At 37.5% G+C, this 27,598-nt stretch overlaps 1 long non-coding RNA gene across 1 annotated transcript in view; it reads right to left on the bottom strand.

The window, feature by feature from the left end:
- Positions 1-1,560: 1,560 nt before the first annotated feature.
- Positions 1,561-27,598, bottom strand: part of LOC129417814 (uncharacterized) — a 73,203-nt gene continuing 47,165 nt past the window's right edge. Inside the window, exon 4 of the long non-coding RNA XR_008635867.2 lies at positions 1,561-1,700. This is a non-coding gene — a long non-coding RNA (uncharacterized lncRNA). The remainder of the gene's footprint in view (positions 1,701-27,598) is intronic.

Below are 27,598 nucleotides of genomic sequence, written 5' to 3'. Positions count from 1 at the left end.
CACCGAGTCAGCTGTCTTGTCAATCAAATATTGAAGCGTGAGCGCTCTTTTGCTGTTAACTGTCATATTAGCAGAAACTTTAAAAAGAGGACGCTTGCTCTGACCTTGTTTGAGGGTGAGAGATGCATAAACACGCAGGAGAGAGTGAGCGAGTGGAGTCCGGTTCTTCAAAGCAACTGTAAACTTCACTGACCACAACGTAAGGCCCGCCTCTCCCCTCATTCGATTGGACAATGGAAGACGCGAATGACGTCAGGCGCTTTCTCCGCTCTCAGCGCTCCTTCAAAAACGCGTGCGCGACAGGCGGCAGAAAACCGCAAGGCGCTCGGCGCGCATAAACAGCGCGCAAACGCGCCCTGCCCATAGAATATCATTCAAAAAAGGCGCCTGCAACTGCCATAAACGCTTTTGGTGTGACTGCAGCCTTAGTGTTTCTAAGTGCTCAAACATATCGAATTTATGCATTTTCAAAGTGACTTACTGTGCATTACAAGGTATACATTTTGTGTTGGTTTGTGTTCCGTGGGTTTACACCCATGATCATTTAAGCTGCTAATGCAATGCTTACCACTGAGCTATACATGAGCAAAAAAAAATTGGTTAATGACTTTAAAGCTTTAAAACGGCCAACATCATTGGACATAGTCATGGCTTCAGCACAGTTAATTTAAGCCTGTTTTTGGTGACCATGCATTGTGAGTGACACTGTGATTAATAGCAGTAAATAATGGGAGATGAGGCCGTGATTCTCCCCGCACACCTGCCATATTGCAACACTGACTTAAGAAACCTGACATCTGGTGCCTGGATCCCCCACCACTTAATATTTTATTTAAAGCTGAGTCTCTAAAGCCAAGTCACCCTTTCAGTTTCACCCAGGAATCTGGTGTGTGTGTGTACTGATCATTACAAAGTAAATAATGGTTTCAGAAAATCAGTTATGTAATCATAACAGTATTGTCACTAAATATTTTCTTAACCTAAAGAGTTTCTTGCTTCACTTTCTCTTTTTTGGGGAGGGGGGTATTTTTTAATGTCATTGTATTATAAAGACCACAGACAGTGCTCGTAAAAGAAGCATCTGATTTTTTATTAACATCACATTTCCCGTTTATCCAGTGGAAAAGTTCTTGTAATCTGCGGACATCTTAAATGCATTTCATCTCCTTGGATCCCTTGAGGGCAAAACTTTTCTCTGACTTCCTATTGTGTCTTATTCTTGTTTTGCAGGGCACTTCCTGCCTGCAGAGGAAGTTAATCAGCTCTTTAGCCTCTCAGCAGTCATCCTGTAACTGCCCTCCAGCTCTGAAGAGGGGTCAGGCCATCCAGTCAAGACCCCCTTTGATAAAGCTTTGTATTCGGGGCGATTGGTGAAGATAACACAGCACGCCAGAACATCCCCTAGTGCTGGTGGGCGAAGAATGTCCTTGTCTGGTCAATCTCTGAGGGCAATCGCCAGAATTCACAGGGTCCAATCTCATCCTGATCTTAGGGCTTCCTACAGCATGTCAGAAGCGGAGGGTGTTCAATTTGGGCCATGTATAAAGAGCTCATGTATCTCTACCAGCTGAGCGACAATCAAAGATAGGCAAAGGTCACAGGGCCACCAGCGCATGTGGTCATGTCGAACAGTCCACTATCATCATCTTCATTCCAACACAGCGTGGTAAGTAAATTCAATACGCTAAACGCAAAAGAGACTTTTGAGAAGATAAAAAAAAGAGGGGAGATGTAAATGCAATATGGCTGCCGTTGCAGAAAAGTGCTATATAAATGTAATAAATTATTGTACAGAGAACACTGAAAAAAATTATTTTCAAGAAATCATTTTCTTAGTATTTAGTATCTGGAGCTTAGTATTTTCTTGTTTTCAGTAAAAATATCTACAAATTCTTAAATTAAGATGCTTTTTTCTTGATGAGCAAAACGACCCAAGAAAATAAGTCTAGTTTTTAGACCAAAAATATCAAATTTAAGTGATTTTGTGCATAAAACAAGCAAAAAAATCTGCCAATGGGGTAAGCAAAAAAATCTTGAATATTTTTTTAAACACTAAATTCAAGTAAAATTCAAGAAAAAATTGCTTACCCCATTTACAGATTTATTTTTTTTTTTGCTTTTCTTCTCTGCAAAAAATGATTTTCAAGAAAAAATTTACTTAGTATTTTTGTCTTGTTTTCACCAAAAATATCAAAAAATTCTTAAATTAAGATGCCCCTTCTTGATGAGCAAAACGACCCAAGAAAAAAGTGTTGTTTCTAGACCAAAAATATCAAATCAAAGTGTTTTGTGCATAAAACGAGCAAAAAAATCTGCCTATGGGGTAAGCAAATTTTTCATGATTTTTTTTTTAAATTTAGTGTTTAAGAAAAATATTCAAGATTTTTTTGCTTGTTTAATGTACAAAAACACTTATTATTATTATTATTATTGATATTTTTGGTCAAAAAACTAGACTTGTCTTTTGGGGTCATTTTGCTCATCAAGAAAAAGCATCCCAATTTAAGATTCTTAGATATTTTTACTGAAAACAAGACAAAAATACTAAGAATATTTTTTCTTGAAAAAATCAAAGTCAAATGATCTAAGAAAATAAGTCCAGTTTTTAGACCAAAAATATACATTTTAGGTGAATTTGTGTTTAAAACAAGCAAAAAAATCTGTAAATGGAGTAAGAATTTTTTTCTTGAATTAAGTGTTTTAAGAAAAAAAGAAACTTATTCCAAAAACTTATTTTTAAACGTATTTTTTCCTCACCCCATGGAAGATATATTTGTTTTAATCCCAAATTCACTTAAATTTTTTGTCTAAGAACTAGACTAATTAATGACTTTTGCTCATCAAGAAAATACATTAATTTAAGATTTTTTAGACATTTGTACTGAAAACAAGACAAAAATACAAAGTAAGTCAGACGTTTTTTTGCAGTGTAAGAATAGAAAATCTCAAAAGTGAAATCCATTATCCCATAATCGACAATAACTAAACCACCACTACATCATAGTTAAACAATAGCCAAACAACAATCAAAGGTTAAAGAGCACCTATTTCTTTTTAAAAAAACAACGTAATTTTGTGTATTTGGTATAATACAATATGTTCGCGTGGTTTATGGTTAAAAAACAACATTTTCTACATTTTTGTAGCTACAGATCACTCTCTTCCTGAAACCCACAAATTTGAAAAGCTCTGTGTCCCTGATTGGCCAGCTAATCTGTATGTTGTGATCGGCTTGAATACCTCTGACGTCAGCCGGAAATGTGACGCTTCTTAACATGCCTAAAAAATCTGGTTGCTAACAGGAGTTAACTTACAGGCTGTGAGCAGGAGGAATTATGATAATGTCAGTCTTGTCTACATCACCAATCCCAGGAAGTAAATTGTCTACAATCTTTGTGTTTGTTGTAGTCCAAGAAAAGAGATTTACCTTGGGGTTTGTACCTTTTGCATATATTTAACATGTAGTTATACACACTTACACACCAAAGGAAATGTAAAAACGTGAATCGGACAATAGGTGCTCTTTAATCCACAGATTCTAGCATTGATATTTCGTATGATAAATGTTATGTTTATAAACAGCAGTGAAAATTGCTAATTCCAAGACTGTCAGTAAAAGCAAATAAGTCGGCCAAGACTGGAGACAACGAGCGAGTGAGCTAAGATGAGAGGGTAGAAGAGAGCGGCGATAGGATTTAAAAGGCGTTACGCTTGAACACATCCGTGATTTGCATTTAGCGATGTGTAAATTGAGCCGGGCTGTACGTCCAATTGTTTGTGGTCAAGCAGTGCGCCGTTGTGATTAGGATGCATTCCAACAGCTCAGGGTCAGAACAGATTTTGTGTGTTTTTACAAACAATTCAGCACACGGTTAAGATTTTAAATCTTAAAAATAATTACTACAGTTGGTGAGGGGGTGATACAGAATAATTCGAAAACATGTATTTTATTGTGCAGTAGCAAGGAAAAGGGAGGAGTGAGGAAATCATCAGCGAGTAATTTTTCTTTTTCCTTTTTTTACAACATTATAAATTTGACGGCGGAGAATATGGAAGGGAAAATGCTTTTAGTGTGTGATTTATATGAGTGTGATGGGGGATTCATAGATCACCACAGCAAGCCGTCGGGCGCTGATGGGCCATATGAAGAGCGCTAATGCCATCAGAACAAAATGTAACCAATCTTTGGACGCCCTCAACCATGCAATATGCCTAATAGAAACTCCAAAACTATCAGGCTGTCAGGGGCTTGCTGGTGGTAAAGGGCCCGGCTTAGGAAGGAGATAGCGGTATAAATTTACCTGTTGTGCACACACACACACACACACACACACACATACACACACAATGTCTTTTACAGGTGAGCTTGTTTTAGTTTTGCCCCTGCAGATGTGACGGCAGTAAAAGCTTGTCTGCCTTGACATTAATTTGTAAAGGATACTCTTAGTGTCAGACAAGAGAAAATAAAAAAACAGGCGGTAAAGAAGCAACAAAACAACACATAAAACATCATGTCCGTGTAACTCCAGAAGTATGCCGTGACACAGTCGGTGGTAAATGTAAAGCAGTGCAGATTGAAACCACCAATCATGTTTAACAAACATGTACAGTTTTGTTAGCTGACAAAATGCCCTCCACTCAAATACTGATATTGTAAATTATAATTTAATCTGAAAATCTGGACATCCCTTTACTAATTGGGAACGCGCTTTGGTAGGGATTCCCAATTCGTCGTAACCCTCATTCCCTGAAGGAAGGGAACGGAGACGTCACGTCCTGTCGCCACATATTGCTGTTCCACTGCTTATTACTGGCCGGGCTGATGCTTGGCTTTCTCAGTGAAATAGTGATTTGGTAACTGCATCTGCCCTCGTTAAATACTCAACCGGCGGGGCGGCGCCGGCAGATGCAAATACCTGCATGCCAAGTTCATTGGCGTTTTAGTAGTATCTCGAAGTAGATTGGTCCCGCAAAGAGCGTTCCCAATTCGTCGTCACGACGTGACGTCTCCGTTCCCTTCCTTCAGGGAACGAGGGTTACATATGTAACCGAGACGTTTTGCTTCATACTGTTATAAAGATCAGCTGACTGGACATTATACCTTAAAGAGCACCAATGCTCCGATTCACGATTTTACATTTTCTTTGGTGTCTAAGTGTTAACGATATGCAAAAGGTACAAACCCCAAAGTAAACGATGATGCGAGTTATCGTCTCCAACGTAAATCTTTTTTCTTGGACTACAACAAACACACGGATTGTAGGCAACAGTTTACCTCCTTGGATTTGTGATGTAGTAAAGACCGACATTATCATAATTCCTTCCGCTTCAGACTCACAGCCTATAAGTTAACTCCTGTTAGCATTGCATTGTGAGCGAATCTTTCAAACATGGCGAGGAGCGTCAAATTTCAAAAATAGCGAAACGATTGTCATTTTTGACAAGAAAAACAAAAAACATGCACCTCCAAACCACAACTTCTCATCCAGATCCGGTCGTGATGCGCCAGCGCGACCCCACGCAATACGCCATGACGCCAAGAGGCCACAGAGGACGAACGCGAAACTCCTCCCCAGTGTTTACAAATGTGTATAAAAATGATACTAATTAATGTCTTTGTGTCAGTTTATTGTTTAAAATGGTCCGCAAAATTGCGTTTTATATATGTAACAAGTGACCTCCCTACGTCACTACGCATTTACGTTAGGTGGCGCTGGACCGGACCTAGACGAGAAGTTGTGGTTTAAAAGTGCATATTTTTTATTTTTCTTGTCAAAAATGACAATCGTTTCACTAGATAAGACCCTTATGCCTCGTTTGGGATCGTTTATAGTCCTTTGAAACTCTGTTGAAAAAACTGTTAAGTGTTGAGTTAAGTATTAAATGTTGGGCTCTATTAAAGTCCATTAAAATGAGAAAAATCCTGCAATGTTTTCGTCAAAAAACATAATTTCTTCTCGACTGAACAAAGAAAGACATCAACATTTTGGATGACATGGTGGTGAGTAAATTATCTGGATTTTTCTTTTAAGAAAATGGAATATTCCTTTAATAGAATACATCCAGAAAATACAGGCAATGTGTATATAGTATTAAAAACTGTATAGAAATGTAAACTGATGTCAAGTTTTTAGGGTAAATTCCCCTTCCACTTGAGCAATAGCAGGAAATTGCAAGATCTCTTAAACCTAAATAAAATTAAATCCTAAATTCTCAATTTAAAGAAATTAGTCTTTTTACTTCATTCTGCTCAAAAACGCTCAAGATGTGTTTAGTGCCAAGAAAGGTCACACTTAACACCGACGATGCCTAAAGAAGACATTTAGTCCTGAAAAGTAACTTATTTATTTATTTATTTTTTTGTACATATTTCCAGTATTTTCTGTTTGTTTCTTAATAAAATAGATTGAAAATTAAATATGGATGGACATTAAAACTTCTAAAACAACAAGTCTGGTGGTGGTGGCCTAAGACTTTTGCACAGTACTGTATATATATAATGTATTGTAACTGTTGTTACAATTATTTATATGATGATACAACATATTATAAGATTTTTTATATGGCACTATACCTGCATTATAACGTGTTAAGAATGTCTTATTTTGCATTATAAATTCGGCCTTCATAGAAAATATAACCATTTCCAACTTTGTTTTGTCAGGTTACCTTTTAATGTTATTTTTCCACTATAGCTCAAATATACTCTACAGACGAATTTACATCTACAGACGTTGCATCATGACAAACACACCAAACCACACCCCCGATCCCGACACACACACACACATACACAACACAGAGAAGGTGAGGGCTTTAATCACCTCTGTGCGCTCTGACTCTAATGTCCTAATGGAGAGTCACAGCGCACCTCAATGTATTTATCATAAAACACAGTGCCAGTGTGAAAACCTAAACAGCTTGACCTTTCTCCCTCTCTTTCTCTCTCACCTCTCCCCTCTCCCTCTATTCCTGCGTCCCCCGGTGAAAACATGTAATTCTAGTTCCATTAAGCAGAATATGCAGCCCTTCACGTCGGGGAGCGAGCGGGGCATGGGTTCAGTTCGTCTGCATTCAGAGCATACAGTTGGCGCAGCCCGCAAGGTTCATTTTAAAGCAAGGAGAGCTAGGCAACACTGAAGGTAAGGTGAACCAACTCACCCTATACCTATTTTGAAAAGGGGTAAAGGGGAGTAGAAGAATGCTATGATTAAATAGGAGTGCTAGTGTGAACGGTTGATGCTGTGAATCATTCAATTTTTTGATTTAACAGAAACAGAAAATTAATTTACAGGCGGGGAGGGTGTCAGATTTAAACCTGCATCTCAAACCTGCATCTCCCAAACAAGCCCCACAGCTTCACATGCGTGAAGACGGTTTGATTGACACGTCCAGACTGGTGCAAAGGTGTGTGTCTGTGCCGAAAGTGATGCATTTTGTCTCATTGGGGTTCAGTACCAATAAATACATTTGAGAAAAGTTGTCTAAGCAGATAAACCTGTATCATCAATTCATTTAAAAAAAGATATTGCTCACATTGGGGCGGTTTTCTGATTTTCTTCAGACTAAAATGCATGTTTGAGCTGCCTTGTTTTAAATACATCTAGTGCTGGGCAAAGATTAAGCCCGATTAATCGCATACAAAATGAAAGTGATTTTTTGCATAATATACTGTATGTGCGTGTACTGTGTGTAATTATTATGTATATTTAACCACACACACATACATACATTCATTTCAGAAATTTTTAATTTATATATAATTTTTATTTATTTATATATCATATAGAATAGGGCTGCACGATAAATCGCACGCGTTTGTCACGCGCATCACGCCAGCAACGCCGGTTCCCCGACCAGCAGCAAATCACCATCAGCCGCCCCCAGATGGAGCAGCCCCGACTACACAGAGCCGCAGCTCACCGACAATCGGGGCAACCTCGCACTAATCATCGCAAATGTATCGCCTGCGATATGTATGCGATATGGCCCAGCCTGCCAGGGAACCACGGCTCCGTACAGCCAATGTCGCGCCATCCGAAAGCAGCTGTTGCCGATTTAATACTAATCAAGGAACCGGCATTACTGACGTGATGCACGTGGTATCGCATGCGATTTATCGTGCAGCCCTAATATAGAATATATAAAAATTAGTGCTGGGCAAGGATTGGTCGCGATTGGTCGCATACAGAATGAAAGTGATTTTTTGCATGATATATGTGCGTGTACTGTGTCTAATAATTGTGTATATTTAACCACACACACATTCATATATTCATTTCAGAATTGTTTTGCTTATATATAATTGTTTTTAATTTATTTTTAATATAGAATATATAAAAATATAAATAAATATATATAAACATGTAAATGTTTCTTAAATACATACATGAATGTGTGTGTATTTATTTATACATAATAATTACACACAGCACATACTCATTTATTATGCCAAAAATCACTTTTATTGTGTATGCGATTAATCGCAATTAATCTTTGCCCAGCACTAGTACTGATATATCTTAATATATAGCAGTACCATTGTTTTTTTCTCAAGATGCACACCAGTAATGTTTCTTGTAAGCTAATTTTGTAAAAACTACTTAAATGTCCTAATATAACTGAAGCCTAATCCTGGATTAATCTAAACCCTGTCTGGGAAACCGCCCTATAATTCTGTATAAAACTCTTAAACAAACTATAAAAAAATGCATGAGGGCAGTTTTGAGTGCTAACTGTCCAGTTTATTTGCTGTCCTTTTCTTGCAAATGTAGTATATTTGTTTGCCAGGGAACAAATAACACAACCAGCCGTTTAAGAGTAACCGCTAGGTCCACAGTTCCAAAAAAATTGATTTACAGTAAGGACACTAGTTGAAATGCAAGTTTATCAAAATCTGTAGCAGGCAGTAGCTGCGTTTCCATTACCCTTCAAATTGCGTAAATTGAAATAGAAAATGTGCCAACAACAAAAAACAATTTCACATAAACTCGCAAAAAAAGTTTTTACATGGTTTTTCAGGCAATTAAAAAAAAGAATACATCACAAAACATCTCGGTTACGGAGGGAACGGAGACGTCACGTCGTGACCGACGAACTGGGAACTGCAATGGAAAAAATTTTCGTATTTACACCTGATGTGTGTAAAAGCCGCATGATCGTTCTTTTAAAATGGCGTGGTATGTTTGGTTGGAGGACAAGATAGAAGAGGGGTGTTCGCTTTTATGTGGCATCACAAGAACTAACAAGCAGTGTTGGGGGAAACGCGTTACAAGTAACATGCGTTACATAATAATATTACTTTTCTTAAGTAACGAGTAAAGTAAAACATGTAAATGTACACATTAATATTTAAGTTACGTTTTTAAAAAGTAATGTGAGTTTAATTAATTCAATAAAAAATAAAATAATGTACTGAATGAAACTAAACATGTTAACGTAGAATTACGCACTCTGTGCGCCTGAATGGGAACAGTTTGAGTCAGAAACAGAGATGGCAGACCAGAGCTTGACATTTTTGCGGTCATAAAAAACACCTACAAGGCCTAAAAGAGATTAAGCCTCAGCCAAGCAAGAAAAAGTAAGTAAAAGTAACGTAAACATTACTTTTCATGAAAAGTAACGCAATTAGTTGAAGTCATGAAGTCGAACAACACCCTTCGTCAATGTTTTTATAATGAGTTATCGGGAGACAAAATTACGTTTTTGTCACATACCATCAGTTAATGGAAACCAGTGATGCGCCGGTTGATCCGAAATGAGCTGTTTTTTTTTACATAAAAATGCCAGTTAACTATTTTAAACAATTACTACTTTTAAAAATGCGGGCCAGGGAGCGGGTCGGGTACACTAAGTATTTTTTATTTATTTGCGGTCTGAGTTGCGGGCCGGTAAGTTGAAAACGTCGGTCGGGTGCGGGTTGTTTATACATTGACCCGCGCATCACTGATGGATGTTGACATTTCGAAAAATAACGCTAAAGTTTTGTACAAATTGCAGCTAGTGAAACAGAGCACACAACTAAAAATAAGTGTGGTCACATGCAAACACATCTGGCTCCTGGTCGCCTTTTCTCTCTGAATGTATTCCAGTTTGTTAACCATGTGCTGCAAGCAAGAGAATGTGAACAGACCAGAGACACCTCTCATGAAATATCTGCTCCTGAAAAAATGAAAAGTCCAGGCAAGACCGCATAGCCCGAGAGCATGGCGTCTGATGTAGTTGTGACAGCTATGTGTGTCAACAAGAATCAAGAGTGAAGAGTAAAAAGCAGGTAGTCTCTCGTTCTCTGTTTCTCTCTCTCTCTTGTCAGTCAGAGGATCAGCAGCAGTGCCCACCCAGCCCGCACTGGCCCGAAGGCGGCCTGCCGCCACCAGGCCACCCAAAATGGACAGATGTGACTATGGTTCCTGGCATTTGGCAAGACTGCTCAGCGTCAAGAAGACGGGGACGGGGGAGGACAGAGCATCAGCTGTAGCGTCGACGCGGGGGCTCTGGCAGTGTCACAACATAAGGGGGGCTCAGAAACTCTCTTTTCCTTCCTCTTCAACACTCTTTCGTCGCATGCCGGCAATGGTGAGCCGCCAAAGCCAGCAGCACCCAATGTCACAAGCCATCACTACCCCACAGGGAAAACTGCAAGTGCACAGCACAGAGAAAGGAAAGAGAAGGATCGGGCGCTGGGCCGCGCTAGCAATAAGTGGCCGCAAAAGGCGCCGTCACATGCGATATTACAAATGTCTTTTTGAGGTGTATTTTTCAATGCCTTTTTCAGTATTGCCAAGTCAGATGATGCCTAATTCACCAAGGCCATATAAACAAACTTGCAAAAGAAGACAAAACAGAGTGTTTAGAAGAAACGAAAAAAGCCAAGAAGATAACCCATTGGCCAGATCAGCACAAATGGAAATTGCTAAAGACATCAGCAAGATGTAAGTCTTGGCCTCAGTTTGAGACCATAGCTGAACTTTGCTGAAGCAAGACTAGGGATGCAAAGTGATGGAAAATTCCTGGTAAATTTCAAGAAACTTTCCATGTGAACTTAGGGTGTTTTTACATATACACTGTTTAGGTCGGCCCAAATGACGTGTCGCTCCGAGTACGGTGCGTTTAAGTCAGTGTGAACACAACAGCCGCACTCGGGTGCGCACTAAACGGCCGCTCCGAGACCGCTCTAAACAGGTGGTCTCGGAGCGGCTGTCACCGAACTCTGGTGCGACCCACCTGTGGTGTGAACACTGCCGGACCTCGGGCCGAACCAAATACAGGAAGTTCTCCACATGTTGTGACGTGAGCCGGGTGTTATATTGTGGGTTAACAACAAACAAGCCAATCCTGGTCCGTTGCAGAGATTCTCTGTCTCCTTTACGTTTGAGCTGAAGATTGTATAAATGCATTGCTGTCCTCCACACACAAATAGTGACATTTCGGGCTTTTTAAACAAACGGCTCCGTGAGAAAGGCTTTAATAGAACAGCTGCGCAATTTCGCGTTAAAGCAAAGAAACTTCGCAAAGACGTGCATTGTTTATCTCCACATCTTGATAGCTGCGCTCTCCCTGTCAGGCTGGTTGTCGTGGAAACGTGGGGGTGGTCATGAGACGGTAAGAGCTGTCAGAGACCAATGACAGCGCTGACCGTTGTCACGTGGTATATGGTGCGGCATTTCGAGTGCAGTAAAAAAAATAATATGTGAACACGGACCGCACTAACTGAAAAATGATACAATGTATTTTGGTGCGCTCCGAGGCCGCACTACGGTGCGCACCAACATAACAACCTTAATCTGGGGAATTTTAGAATTATTCAAAGGTGGGAAGTTAACAGGAATTTTTGGGAATTTGTTAAAAATGTATAAACATTTGTATCATATTTAAACATAAAAATATGGGTGATTCTCACGAAATCACGAGACTTAGAAGGTGTCCAGCATCAGATTTTTTAAAAAAGCCCTTGAAGCCAATTTTTTTTGCATATATAAGATTAAGGTCTGAACTTAATATAACCATTATTTTTAGAGAATTTAAAAAATATTTCCTATCGAATTATTAAATTTTTTTAGATTACCATTATCAAAAATTATCATTAATGCAACATATTACATTAAATATATGCATTTACAAACTCATGTTTCGTAATGAAAACTAAAACGTTGTCTAGGTACTATGACAAACAACATTTCAACTTTTATCTGAAGAGAAAAAATAAAAACTGCTTAGCTGGTAGCCTTCTTGAGTGTCACAGTCAATTATGTCCCTTACAACATTTTTTCTTTTTTCTTTTTTGAAAATGTTAGTTCCTTAAGAGCTTAAACAATGATTGAAAATTGTTGTGGAGTATGAGAAATTTTTTCTTGGACGCATTTATATTCCTTATTATTGTCTCTACATTTACCAATGATCACCAAATACCACATGTTTCTTTACTGTAAATGTTTATAGTATAACATGCACTGAAGCTTTTTATTTTTTAGATTTTTTAATTAGGGGTCAAGCCCAGAATGGGCAAAGACCCCTATTGTATCTGTTTTCTTATTATTCTTCCGTATTCTTCCGCCATTGCAGTCTATGGCAGCCCATAGCAGTGTACATAGGAAAGTTATGAAATTTTGGCAGGCTTTTAAAGGGCTGTCCAAAAAGTCTCCACAGCAAATTTGGAGTGTCTACATTCAACTGGATCATATGACCATTTTCCGTCGTGAAAATTTTTCCGCCATTTTGAATTATTCGTAAAACCTACTTTTGCGAACTCGTCCTAGAGATTTTGCCAGATTGCCACAAAAATCGGTGTGCAGCATCTAGAGACACTCACGGCAAAAATTTATTAAAAGAATTTCGATAAACCAATCCGTTGTCGTATAGTGCATCAACGAATTTTACGTAGAGCGCAAAAAAATGGACTTGAGGCTGTATCTCCGCAAACTTAAGCCTATTGACACGACACTTGGTAGTTGTGATGCCAGTTAGGAACTGAGTGTGCATGCACCATTTCGTCGCAGCACCATCTAGTGGTCAGACTTATGTTTTACACGCCTATAACTTTGGCTCCGATTGACGTATTTTCACGGGACTTGTTTTGTTGGAGTTTTGAATATTTGCCAAGGCCATCAATACATACAAACATGCCAGAATTTGCTTTACTCCCTTGCTCGTCCGGATTTCAATAAAGCTCGGTGGGTATAGATTTGTGGTGTTAAGCCCACTAGTCGGGGGCGGGACTTCAGTCCTTAAAAGGGTGTCACTGCATCCATTTCCTAAAACATTCGCCGTCCCGTGCATTTTTCTCGTTCTCCCTAAACCAAACTGTGCAGAGTCTGTCACTGGGATGACGTTGTATCTTCAATACGTATATGTACATGTGTGTGTATGTGTGTGTGTATATATATATATTATGTATATATATGTATGTTTGTGTATATGTACATGTGTATACATATGAATGGCCCCTACGCTAATTGGGTTTTGTTTTTCTTTCTTCATGTCTCGTCCTTGTCTCCGAGGACACTGAGACAAACAGACCCAGTTCCGGTAAATGTGAAAGTCGGCACACCTCTGACTCACCGGCAGACCGTCAACGTGATGCCCAGCTGATGCATGACCAACGACCACCAGCAGAACCCGCTTAACCTCCGCCTAATCTCCTTAATCATTTCAATGTATATATAAATATATCTCCCAAGGTTTTTTCCCTCCTAAGCCTTTTTTTACTTCTCCGGCTGAGCCTGGGTTTTTTTTTCTCCTAGGGGGTTTTTCACCCCGGGGAGGCAGCCTTCTTGGGCTTAACTTAGCACCCTCTTCTTTACGTTACATTAGCAATACACACGCTTATAATGTTGATTCATAGCCGCAGCAAATTTAGCTGCTTTTGCTATCGTGTATTATGTTGTGCTATCTGTTGTTTTTCTATGCTTTCCACTGCTTCTATTATTGTAAAGCTGCTTTGAAACAATCACAAATTGTGAAAAGCGCTATATAAATAAAATTGAATTGAAAAATTACGGTTAGCCCTGCGCAACAAAATAGCACTTAAAAACACTCACGAATATCTCCGCGAGCATTATTCTGATCGACTCGAAAACACCACAGGAAGAACAATGCATTACCTTCTGAACAAAAAACTCTATTGGCGTTATATTAAAAATGTCATCAGAAATGGCCGAAAATTGCAAATATCGAAAAATTACCTTTAAATTTTGTGTTTTTTACACATAAATGGTTATAACTTCACAACGAAAATATATTTTTTCACCAGATTTGATACGCTGATGTACGACCACAGTCTGAGGCTACACAAAAAATGGTATGTTTGCACCACTAGTTGGCCTTATAGTTGAACAAAACCTGTGAAATCAAGCAACCCTTTGGTCATACAACTGTTTCTTCACTAAACTAAAGTGTATAGGCATGAAACTAGCTAGATGTAACACAGTTATGACCAAAGGTTGCATGCACAATTTTGTCACTGCGCCATCTAGTGGTTTTGAGATAGAAATATGGTATTTTAAAACTGCTGCTACAGTACAACTTAAACCTTGAGTCATCATGGATTAAGCCTTTAATCATTGGTGGATGCCAAATCCACTCCCTAGCAACCAATGAGAATACCTTATCAACCATTTTTGCAAGAGCTATATTTCTGCATCAGAACATCGTAGAGACATGGGGGTGGGCTCGTTTGACTCATTAACACCACTGTAACATTTTGTGAGCTGAGTATTGCCACTACAAGCACCATTCACATTTCCTTCAATGTTTTCATTGTCAATGCTATTCGAGAAGAGAGGGAGTGATTTCACTGAATGAGAACACAGCTTTTTTTGATGATAACTGTTATATTATTTTGTCTAAAAACAAGAGATTTTTATAGGTTCTTTAAACTGCTCATCTGAACTCAACTGTCTTCTGTGCCCTTTTTGGCTTGACCACGGTGATTGCTGCTTGCAGCTATATTTATAAATATTTCCATTTCAAAGAACCCAAATCCAGTCATGGACACGTTGCGGTAATGAAAAGTTTCCCCTTAAATGTGAAAAAAACAACAAAATTGGTTTGTATGATGTTATTTATAATCATGTGCAAAGTAGTACGCAAAGAGATGTTTGTAACTGTATGCATCTTATTATGATACTCTTACTTTGCATTTACTTTTTTATCAAAATATTTCATGACTCCTCATAAGTCTAATTTCGCAAGAATATATTTTTTTGGTTTGGTGACTTATGGGAGATTTTTTTCTGGAGGGTATTTTTTATCAGCTTAATGTTTCCTCGGTCAGTGTATCTGTTTTTACAATGGTATAATTTTGCACAATAGCTTCCACAGCACAATGAAGTAAATGGGTGTAATTTACCTGAATATTAGCCAAGAATGACAATGTGGCATTATTTTTTGTGCAGGATTATTATATACAGTGTTGCCTCAATAGTCCTGCAGTGTTGTGTGCATGTAATTGAAAAATGAGCAGGGTAGAAATTCAACTGAAATTGCATTAAATCTGGTTGTTTTAACTGTAAGTTTTTTGTTAAACTACATTTAGGTTCTTGTTAACCTGCAAATTCCTAGATTATTCCTATAAATTACCATTAATATACATATACATTCCCATTAATTCCAATGGAATTACAAAAATTTTGTAACCCTATATCTATAGAAAAAATATGACCATACTATAGTTTAGTTAGTCTGAATTAGGAATACTCTGATCGATCGGTCGCAGATCTGTATCGGTCGATAACGGCATTAAATGACTTGATGAATTTGGATTTCTCTCACTGCCTAAATAGAGATGTGCATTTTTTTATGAGGGCGCGCTCCAGTAATAGCGGCAGGCGTCTTCACATCCACATCAAACAGTGTATATACAACACTATCGCGGACATTGCATCTTCATGCCGAAAATGTATTATTTGCATGCGTTTTAAAGTTTTGACAGTACAAACTTTCATTTTCCTCACAGCTGCTCTTGTCCGCATACATCCGACGCGCACACACATAGAGATCGCTTTCACGTCTTAAAGCTACAGTAACCTAATTCATCTCTCAATAAAATCACTTTCTGCTCTTGACTGAAGAACTGTTGTACTTTATACGAATGCTTGTATATCTAATTCCTACAGTAAATACTATGAAGTATTTTCAGTACTTTTAACAGACATAAGCCTTTTTAAAGGCATATTAAATTTCTCTTTGCAGAAGAAATGCTTGCATATTTATTTGATTCTCTATTAAAACAATAATAATTACCGCAAGTAACAAAGACAACATCTGTGGTATTACTTTATCTAGTAAAGAATCGGTATCGAGCATTGGTATCGGATGATCACGAAGACAACTAATCAGTACTCGGTCACGGCTGCAAAAATCCTAATCGGATCATCTCTAGTCTAAATGCATTGCACAAATGTTAGCGAAACAAAAAATGTTGTGTATCTGATGTGTTGCTAGTTGTAATAATAGAGTGTGAGATAAAGCTGTCATGTGACAGTGAGCAGTCTGTGTCATCGCTCTGATGTGCTGTGGTTTGACACTTGTCTTGTTTCATTGGCGCGGCTCGAGGGAGAGGGGCAGCCCCGCAGATATGCTTAGACTGAGAGAGCAAAGTTTCTTTATTTCGCCTGTTGTCTGAGGTTGAGTGCATTAATCTTCATTAGAGTGCAACTGGCACCACACTGAAAGCATCGAGTCCTCAGTTGTGTTACTTGAGATCTTGTTGTGTGTAACACAACAAATGTCATAACGAATGACCCATTAGCTCACAACAGCTGCCAGTCATCACCTCGAGAATTACAACAATTTCAGGCACTACAAAATACATTTCTGATGTAAGTGCTTGACAGATATGGATCTTTTGGGACCAATACAGATTTCGGATATGGAAGAGAAAAATTAACAGATTACCAATCTGTCCCTAGTTTCATTTTTGAACATGATAGCCTATACCCATTCCTTTATAGACAGAACTTTTAACACATTACAAGGTAGTCTGGGTAATATTCCTTCACATTAAATTCATTAACAAACATCAAACTTACATGTTCCATAGATGTACCAATAACAAATGTATAATCAGAATTAAAATGTCAAAATTTAAAATGACACAATGAACCAATAATTTAAACAATCAGTATACACTGAAAAAAATCACATTTACTTCCTTTTGACTTCCTAATTCCTTGTAACAATTTGCATGAACGTTTTTTAAGTAAAATGTACTGCTTTTTAAAATACAATTTACCTACTAAAATAAAATAAAATCTACTTAATAATGCATGAAAAACATTTGTTAAATAATTAAATAGATGTCACTTATTTATTTTAATCGTTTAGGTAAAGTCTATTACTTATTATGATCCAAAAATATGAAATAAATCTTATTTACTGTTGTGTAGATTGTATTTACTGTTTGTTATTTTCTTCTTGCTATACAGTTCTATGGACTTAGGTACTCTTAGTGTTATAAATGGCATTATAAGACAAAATTCATGACTGAATGTAAGTCAGTCATTGAATAAACTTGATTCTCCACAGAAACGCACACAAAACTGCCTTTTTGACATGCATTGTCAGCACTCTGGAGAGAAATACAATATAATGTTCTGAACAGGGTTTATGTAAGTAAACACTGATTACCTGAATCGTAACTTCACAAAATTATCATTTACAACAAAACAACATCAAAAATAATATCTTAAACCTCTATAACAGTTCTTATTCTGTGAAAAAGCTTTAAAAAATAAAAATATTCAGGGTCAAAGGATTGTGGATATTCCTTACAACATGTGCATAAATTCATTCAAAGTTTATTTCACTTGAATGTTTTAGTTGAAAGGGTTTCATATGCTTAAGTTAAATTAACTCAGATTTTTGACGTGAACGCGCAAAAATTCTGGATTAAAATGTATTTAATTATTTTAGGACTATGACTATAAACCAGTTATAATAATACAAGAAAATATATAATACGACTTACTATTCCCACACAGTTCATTTTGTACATGAATTAATTGTGTATTGATTATCATTTTACTCAGGAAAATCTAGTTCTCAATAAATGTTAATATTACTATGTAGAAGTAGGGTTAATTTAATATGTTTTACTACACCAAAAAGTAAAGTATATTATAATTTACAGGGGACATATCAAAAGGGGCGGGGCGTACGTGTTATGATGAAAATATATTTTTTTATTTAAAACACTCAAATAAATTTAAATTTTGACGAAACTATGACAGAAAATGAACACACTAGATCAGGGGTCGGCAAGTAACTTTGGCCGCGGGCCAATATTTTTTTTAGCCAGTAGATGGCGGGCCAACTGCTGTTGGCACACTTAGGGCTCAGTCACACCAAAAGCGCTTTAAACGCTTGCAAACGCAAGGCGCGACGCACTGCCTTTTTTAAAAAAGAGCAGTGCAGCGCGGCTTTTCATATTGCTAAGCAACCACCGAGTCAGCTGTCTTGTCAATCAAATATTGAAGCGTGAGCGCTCTTTTGCTGTTAACTGTCATATTAGCAGAAACTTTAAAAAGAGGGCGCTTGCTCTGACCTTGTTTGAGGATAAGAGGAGCACAAACACGCAGGAGAGAGTGAGCGAGTGGAGTCCGGTTCTTCAAAGCAACTGTAACTTCCCTCGCCACAACGTAAGGCCCGCCTCTCCCCTCATTCGATTGGACAATAGAAGACGCGAATGACGTCAGGCGCTCCTCCGCTCTCAGCGCTCCTTCAAAAACGCGTGCGCGGCAGGCGGCAGAAAACCGCAAGGCGCTCGGCGCGCATAAACAGCGCGCAAACGCGCCCTGCCCATAGAATATCATTCAAAAAAGGCGCCTGCAACTGCCATAAACGCTTTTGGTGTGACTGAGCCCTTACGTCTTATTTTGAATTAGCCTAGTATAGGCTATCTGATCTTTTGTCAAGAAACATTGTCTTTATTTCCTATTTAAAATACGAAAGACGGCATTAAAAATGGCTAAAAACATGGTTATGGGTCTGTGTATCATTCGTTCAATCGTTTTTTAAATTAAAAACAAAAATGAAAAAATTAACCACCACGGGTTTTCTGATTGTGTGCTCAGATAAAAAATGAATTACTGGATTAGACAATTTTTTTATTTAACACCTTTATAGGCATAATATATAAATGAAATCATTTTAAACAGATCAAGTACTATTAGTGGTAATATATTACAGGCATTTATGCTCTCATGAAAGACTCTTACAGTCCGACTTTTGAACTGTATTCCTTTTTTTATTAATATTTATCCGGGGAACACACATACACACCTAAGGTTTAAGGAGGTCTCCGCTTTTTGTCCAGCTCCGACAAGGTTCTATTCAGTAAACCGCTTAAAATACACTCTGTGTTCACCCGCTTTATTTCCCGACCTGACGGGTCCGCAAAACTTAACGTTAGATCTCGTTCCCAGAATCTCAAATTCAATGTCTCTAACGAAAAAAGAGAGATGAAGTAGCCTATAACAATTATAAATGTTATACAAAAATTGTGTTTGTGCCAATATAAATATTATTTTAACATTGTATTGTTAGCAGAGAAAAAATGTCACAGAAAAAATAATGAAATATAAATAATAAATTAAATAGGACAAAGCCTCTCACTCAAATTTCTAACCAACATAAACCAAAACCATTGGTTGCAGAGTTGCTGTTCAAACAAATTGCTGAAAATCCTCCTTTGCCAAATTTATTTTTAAAAAGGAGGTAAAGATCAAAGAACTATGCGTTAGGAAAATTAATAATGGCTTTATTTTAATAGACATGTAAAACCATATTTTGGCGGATTACTTTCATTTTTTAACGAATTTACCTGCCCATTTAGTCTTAATAATTAACGGTAAACCAACTTGACTTGCTGTTCTCGAAGGCAGGTCGAACCTAAGGTCGGGCTCGAGCCCCAAGTTCAAGTAACAGAACAGAACAGTAGATTCCTTTAAAATCTACGTTAAAAGTGTAAAAGTTAAAATATTACTGCAGTAAAAGAGTTTATTTTATCATATTTTGTAGTGGTTTCTAAAAGCCTGCAATTACTTTTCAGTAATTTGCGATGTCACAGAGTTTAACGTCTTCACGCGTGACGCATTGACATGATTTACGAGGTAAATTTGCAAATGATTCATGAAGTCAAACCTCTGCAATTATTTGATTGATTGTGTTTTATAAGTATGTTCAAAATCTAATGACAGTTATGATCGCGGATGCGCTGGAAGAGAAAGAGCGGCCGGTTAAGATTAAACTAGCTATTATACGCATTTTTTTCAGGACATTCTTGCGAGCCGGTGGCAAGTTGTCCACGACGCAAATATTTTTTTATCAGGTAATACATATTATTTGTCAGTGTGTTATACGCGAAAAAATAATAATGAAAAAAGTTCAAAAGTCGGACTGTAAGCGAATGAGACTTACCGGAAAGGTTTCTATTCAAACCCTTATTAAAACCCTTATTAAAATGTAATCTGTTAGTACCTGATCTGTTTAAATTTATTTCATTGGTATATATGTCTGCTAAGGTGTTCAATTAAAATTTGTCCAAACCCGTTTTCATTCATTTTTGTTATTTTTGATTTGAGCGCACATTCAGAAAACGAGTCGTTTCATTTTAGTTCAGGAAATAAATAATAGAAAAACAAGTTGTTTTTCTTTATTTTTATTTTTTGGTTTTGATTTGAAAAAACGAATGAAGGAATGATACACGGGGCCATTTTTGTAAACTGTTATTTTAAAATAAAAAATTAAAAAACGGATTTCAAATTAATCCGGCGGGCCAGAAAATATTACTGGCGGGCCACTTTTGGCCCGCGGGCCGCCTGTTGCCGACCCCTGTTCTACCACATCTGCTTTTAGTTTGTGTTTATTAACCCTTTAGTTTCACTTTATCACGCAGCTATTCCCATTAGAGGTAAAAACATTTAATTAAAGGTGCAGTGTGTAATTTTTAGAAGGATCTCTTGACATAAATGCAAAATAATATACAAAACTATATTATCAGGGGTGTATAAAGACCTTTCATAATGCCCCGTATTACCTTAGAATGAGATGTTTTTATCTACATACACAGAGGGTCCACTTACATGAAAGTCGCCATTTTGTGCCGCCCTATTTCTACAGAAGCCTTTTACTTTTAACTGAGAAACTTTTTTTACTAAGTTGTCTGCGACGCGATGACATGTTTGTCCGGTGGAGGCTAACGTAGCTCCTCTATGCGATTCAAAAGCGAGGGGTGAGCAGTGGATTTAGCCGTTGGTTGCAATGCGCAACCTCACCACTAGATGCCACAAAAATTTACACACTGCACCTTTAATTAATAATCTAGTGCAGGGGTCGGCAACAGGCGGCCCGCGGGCCAAAAGTGGCCCGCCAGTAATATTTTCTGGCCCGCCGGATTAATTTGAAATCCGTTTTTTAATTTTTTATTTTAAAATAACAGTTTACAAAAATGGCCCCGTGTATCATTCCTTCATTCGTTTTTTCAAATCAAAACCAAAAAATAAAAATAAAGAAAAACAACTTGTTTTTCTATTATTTATTTCCTGAACTAAAATGAAACGACTCGTTTTCTGAATGTGCGCTCAAATCAAAAATAACAAAAATGAATGAAAACGGGTTTGGACAAATTTTAATTGAACACCTTAGCAGACATATATACCAATGAAATAAATTTAAACAGATCAGGTACTAACAGATTACATTTTAATAAGGGTTTTAATAAGGGTTTGAATAGAAACCTTTCCGGTAAGTCTCATTCGCTTACAGTCCGACTTTTGAACTTTTTTCATTATTATTTTTTCGCGTATAACACACTGACAAATAATATGTATTACCTGATAAAAAAATATTTGCGTCGTGGACAACTTGCCACCGGCTCGCAAGAATGTCCTGAAAAAAATGCGTATAATAGCTAGTTTAATCTTAACCGGCCGCTCTTTCTCTTCCAGCGCATCCGCGATCATAACTGTCATTAGATTTTGAACATACTTATAAAACACAATCAATCAAATAATTGCAGAGGTTTGACTTCATGAATCATTTGCAAATTTACCTCGTAAATCATGTCAATGCGTCACGCGTGAAGACGTTAAACTCTGTGACATCGCAAATTACTGAAAAGTAATTGCAGGCTTTTAGAAACCACTACAAAATATGATAAAATAAACTCTTTTACTGCAGTAATATTTTAACTATTACACTTTTAACGTAGATTTTAAAGGAATCTACTGTTCTGTTCTGTTACTTGAACTTGGGGCTCGAGCCCGACCTTAGGTTCGACCTGCCTTCGAGAACAGCAAGTCAAGTTGGTTTACCGTTAATTATTAAGACTAAATGGGCAGGTAAATTCGTTAAAAAATGAAAGTAATCCGCCAAAATATGGTTTTACATGTCTATTAAAATAAAGCCATTATTAATTTTCCTAACGCATAGTTCTTTGATCTTTACCTCCTTTTTAAAAATAAATTTGGCAAAGGAGGATTTTCAGCATTTTGTTTGAACAGCAACTCTGCAACCAATGGTTTCGGTTTATGTTGTTTAGAAATTTGAGTGAGAGGCTTTGTCCTATTTAATTTATTATTTATATTTCATTATTTTTTCTGTGACATTTTTTCTCTGCTAACAATACAATGTTAAAATAATATTTATATTGGCACAAACACAATTTTTGTATAACATTTATAATTGTTATAGGCTACTTCATCTCTCTTTTTTCGTTAGAGACATTGAATTTGAGATTCTGGGAACGAGATCTAACGTTAAGTTTTGCGGACCCGTCAGGTCGGGAAATAAAGCGGGTGAGCAGAGTGTATTTTAAGCGGTTTACTGAATAGAACCTTGTCGGAGCTGGACAAAAAGCGGAGACCTCCTTAAACCTTAGGTGTGTATGTGTGTTCCCCGGATAAATATTAATAAAAAAAGGAATACAGTTCAAAAGTCGGACTGTAAGAGTCTTTCATGAGAGCATAAATGCCTGTAATATATTACCACTAATAGTACTTGATCTGTTTAAAATGATTTCATTTATATATTATGCCTATAAAGGTGTTAAATAAAAAAATTGTCTAATCCAGTAATTCATTTTTTATCTGAGCACACAATCAGAAAACCCGTGGTGGTTAATTTTTTCATTTTTGTTTTTAATTTAAAAAACGATTGAACGAATGATACACAGACCCATAACCATGTTTTTAGCCATTTTTAATGCCGTCTTTCGTATTTTAAATAGGAAATAAAGACAATGTTTCTTGACAAAAGATCAGATAGCCTATACTAGGCTAATTCAAAATAAGACGTAAGGGCTCAGTCACACCAAAAGCGTTTATGGCAGTTGCAGGCGCCTTTTTTGAATGATATTCTATGGGCAGGGCGCGTTTGCGCGCTGTTTATGCGCGCCGAGCGCCTTGCGGTTTTCTGCCGCCTGCCGCGCACGCGTTTTTGAAGGAGCGCTGAGAGCGGAGGAGCGCCTGACGTCATTCGCGTCTTCTATTGTCCAATCGAATGAGGGGAGAGGCGGGCCTTACGTTGTGGCGAGGGAAGTTACAGTTGCTTTGAAGAACCGGACTCCACTCGCTCACTCTCTCCTGCGTGTTTGTGCTCCTCTTATCCTCAAACAAGGTCAGAGCAAGCGCCCTCTTTTTAAAGTTTCTGCTAATATGACAGTTAACAGCAAAAGAGCGCTCACGCTTCAATATTTGATTGACAAGACAGCTGACTCGGTGGTTGCTTAGCAATATGAAAAAACGCGCTGCACTGCTCTTTTTTAAAAAAGGCAGTGCGTCGCGCCTTGCGTTTGCAAGCGTTTAAAGCGCTTTTGGTGTGACTGAGCCCTAAGTGTGCCAACAGCAGTTGGCCCGCCATCTACTGGCTAAAAAAAATATTGGCCCGCGGCCAAAGTTACTTGCCGACCCCTGTGGTAGAACGTCTGGCGAACAATGATAGATAGCACAAAAATTGTAAAAACTGATTATTTCCCATTCCCACTATTAATTACATTATCTTAAAGGAGTGTAACTACTGTAGCATGTAAATAATGCACATAAATAACGTGAGCAGAGCGCTGAACAATTATATTTAATCAACAGACACGTGAAACCTAGCTAGCAGGTTACTCAAACAACAAATTGTTGTTTGTGTGCACGCTCGTGGTGTGAAGCGCGTCCGCGCTATTCTCTGAGATGTTTTATCAACTGGCTAGTTATCCTCCAGGCAGTGACGTCCGGACCACGTCTTTCTCATTTCGGCCGCGTGGTGCGCGTGCCCACTTGCGGTGTGAAGAGCGTCCACGCTATTCTTCGAGATGAACTTGACAGCCTTTTTAGCAGCAAATTTTTTTTTTTAACGACCGAGTTAAGTCGGTAGGGTTTCCCAGCTTAGGCGGGCTGCCCGAACTGAAAAGTCCTGAAAGATTTACTTTACATCTTAAAAAAGTCTCATAAAATTTCCATTTTAAAATAAATGAATATATTTTATTTAATATCAATAGAATTAAATACATCTCCAAAAAATATATTATTTTCAACCCAGCGCTCGGTCAAAAAGGGACAAACACAGCCGTAAGGGGTTAAATTAATGCAGAAAATGTGTATTTATATTTGACCCAACAATAGGTTAACACAGCATTTTTGGTTTAAAACAATCCAACATGGGTTACATTACAACCCAACAGGTTGGGTTTGTGCCTTTTTGACCTAACGCTGGGTTGAAAATAATCCAGTATTTTTTTGTGTGTAGCTGGGGTGTCAGTAATGTAGCCATTCTGCGATTTGAGGACGCACGATATCAATATATGTTTGAAATTTTGTGGATAATAACACAAATAAGTCAATAGGTTAGATTTAAAAACACATTTATCCTTTTTCTTATTAAACATTCAAGGCAAGATGGATAATCGGTAGAATCAATCACCACAAACACACCCCAGATCTCCAAATGAACCCGAACTTTGTGTCAAAGAGCAACAAATAAAATAAACCTTCATTAGCTAAATGATAGACCTGTGATTGTCAAGGGTGGGGTTTCATCAAGTTGTTCTTGAAGATAAATAACAGCTGACTAATTTGCTTTGTTGGGCCAGAGTGATAAAAAGCAGTGATTTGTATCCACTGATGAACATCGGGAAAGGCCTCAGTGTTGTAAATGAAACAATCCCTCAATGGCCAGCACCTGTCCTACCTCTGTTTGAGCATAAGTCATTGGGTCTGAGGAAGTTGGCACCTTCCACAGATTTGAGACTTGAGGTTGTGTAGTTTGGTTCACTGTGTCAGGGCAAATCTATCCAAAGGCTGTTTTGTAAAAAATATTCTGTGTCCTGTAAGCAATCCATTTTAATTAAGCAGCTGTTTATAAATTGCTCTGTTAGGATGCATGAATGAATAAAATAAATGCTTTTAATTGGTCACTTTACCTGATTTGAGATGCCTCTAATTGCCCCCCAAAGCCAAAATAAATTTTTCCTTATACAAAGTGCACAACATTAGAGCATCATCAACATTGTACCCATGTGCTGTTTTCACTGAAGACAGTATACTTTATGATTGACAGTCACATAATGCATTTCAAACACTGTTGAGTCAGGACAGGATCAGCAAGGGTGACTGAAAGATGAAGAGAGAGAGGGATGAGAAGCAGATGAGTACAAGAGGAAAGAGCTTTTACCTGCTGGCAGTTTTTAATGAGCGTGGCACTTCTGATGGACACACACACATGCACATACACCAGTAACACTTCATGTAGCAAATTATATGTGGTGCAGTATAATATGCAGCAAACATAAACCTAATGTGACATAAAGATTTATAAGAAAACAATAAAATAAGTCCAAGTAAAAACTGGATGTGCTGTTTATGTATGTTGTGTTTTTAATTTTGCATTATTACAAACTCGATGGAATGCCAGTCGTGACCAACCCATTCTCATGAAATGCATATAAATAGCACGCAGTGTGAATATTGTGCAATATATACGGCAAATTCCAATTTACGTGCTTACTTATATGGCGCATCTTTTCTTGTGGTTTTATTTATTGGTTTCTCTTTTGTTTTCGTTTTTTTTTAAACCATTGTCACTTGGGTGATAAATGGAAGATTTGCTGTGATAAATGAAACCATGTATTCTGCTGTCTACCAAAAATCTTGAAGGACAATGGGTCTCATTCATTAATAATTGCGTACGTTTTTCGTATTTATATGCTCACTTGAACTTCTCACGAAAACTTTACGCCTAATTCACAACACGTGAGTTTGTTCTTATAGTTGTTCTTACGTTATTGAATTTGGAGTGTTCTACGTGAGCGGCCGCGTGCACTAAGTTAGGTAATTTGCATAAAACACGCCCAAAACAGCTCCATATAAGGGCTTTCCGCAGCGCTAGTGCACAGAAAATTGTAGAGCAGTTTGTCATAGAAGCAAAGGAGCTCGAAAAGAAATCCATGATCATATTTATTATCGTTAAAGTTACGTTTAGCTTTGCATTTTTATTTGGGAGGTTTTGTTGTTGCTGGAGGAAGCCAGTGCTGTTTCAAAGGACTATAAACGATCCCAAACGAGGCATAAGGGTCTTATCTAGCAAAACGATTGTCATTTAAAATATGCACTTTTAAACCACAACTTTTCGCCTAGGTCCGGTCCAGCGTGACCTAACTTAAATGCGTAGTGACGTAGGGAGGTCACGTGTTACATATATAAAACGCACATTTGCGGACCATTTTAAACAATAAACTGACACAAAAACATTAATTAGTATCATTCCACATACAACAACGTCGGAACGGTCCTCTTTCAACACACTTGTAAACACTGGGGCGGAGTTTCGCGTTCTTCCTCTGTGACCTCTTGACGTCATGACGTACTGCGTGAGGTCATGCTGACGCTTTCAGGACCGGACCTAGATGAGAAATTTGTTATTTTTATTGTCAAAAATGACAATCGTTTTGCTAGATAAGACCCATATGCCTCGTTTGGGATTGTTTATAGTCCTTTGAAACTCCGTTGAAAAAAAACTGTTAAGTGTTGAGTTAAGTATTAAGTGTTGGGCTCTATTAAAGTCCATTAAAATAAGAAAAATCCTGGAATTGTTCTCCTTAAAAAACATAATTTCTTCTCGACTGAACAAAGAAAGACATCAACATTTTGGATGACATGGTCGTGAGTAAATTATCTGGATTTTTCTTTTAAGAAAATGGACCATTCCTTTAAGTAGAGGCTTTTATTTAAAAAGTGAGGAAGGAAAGCGTGAAGATTTGTCATTACGCACATCTTCTTTATATGTTTAGAAAAAATAGGCTATAATAATATATAATATTATGTATATAATAATAATAATATAATATATAATACAGAAAATATTATAATATAAAATATAATCATGTAAATTTTATATATAAACATTATAATTATAGCCTAGTATTTGATTATAGTGAACTTGATTATTGCGTACGAGTGGTTTTAGGATTTCTTGAATTTTTGCAAACATTTAAAAGACATTTTGAAACAAGTTTTTGTTGAATCATGACTTGTTCTTGAAAACGTCTGTACGCATATTTCACACACAAATTTGTGCGTACGAATGCTTAGTGAATGAGACCCATTGTCTTGCCATCTGT

This window comes from Misgurnus anguillicaudatus, chromosome 7, assembly GCF_027580225.2.
Source record: "Misgurnus anguillicaudatus chromosome 7, ASM2758022v2, whole genome shotgun sequence".
Classification (NCBI taxonomy): Eukaryota; Metazoa; Chordata; class Actinopteri; order Cypriniformes; family Cobitidae; genus Misgurnus; species Misgurnus anguillicaudatus.
The sequence above is the reverse complement of the archived record's forward strand: the minus strand, read 5'-3'. Positions and strand labels throughout refer to the sequence as shown.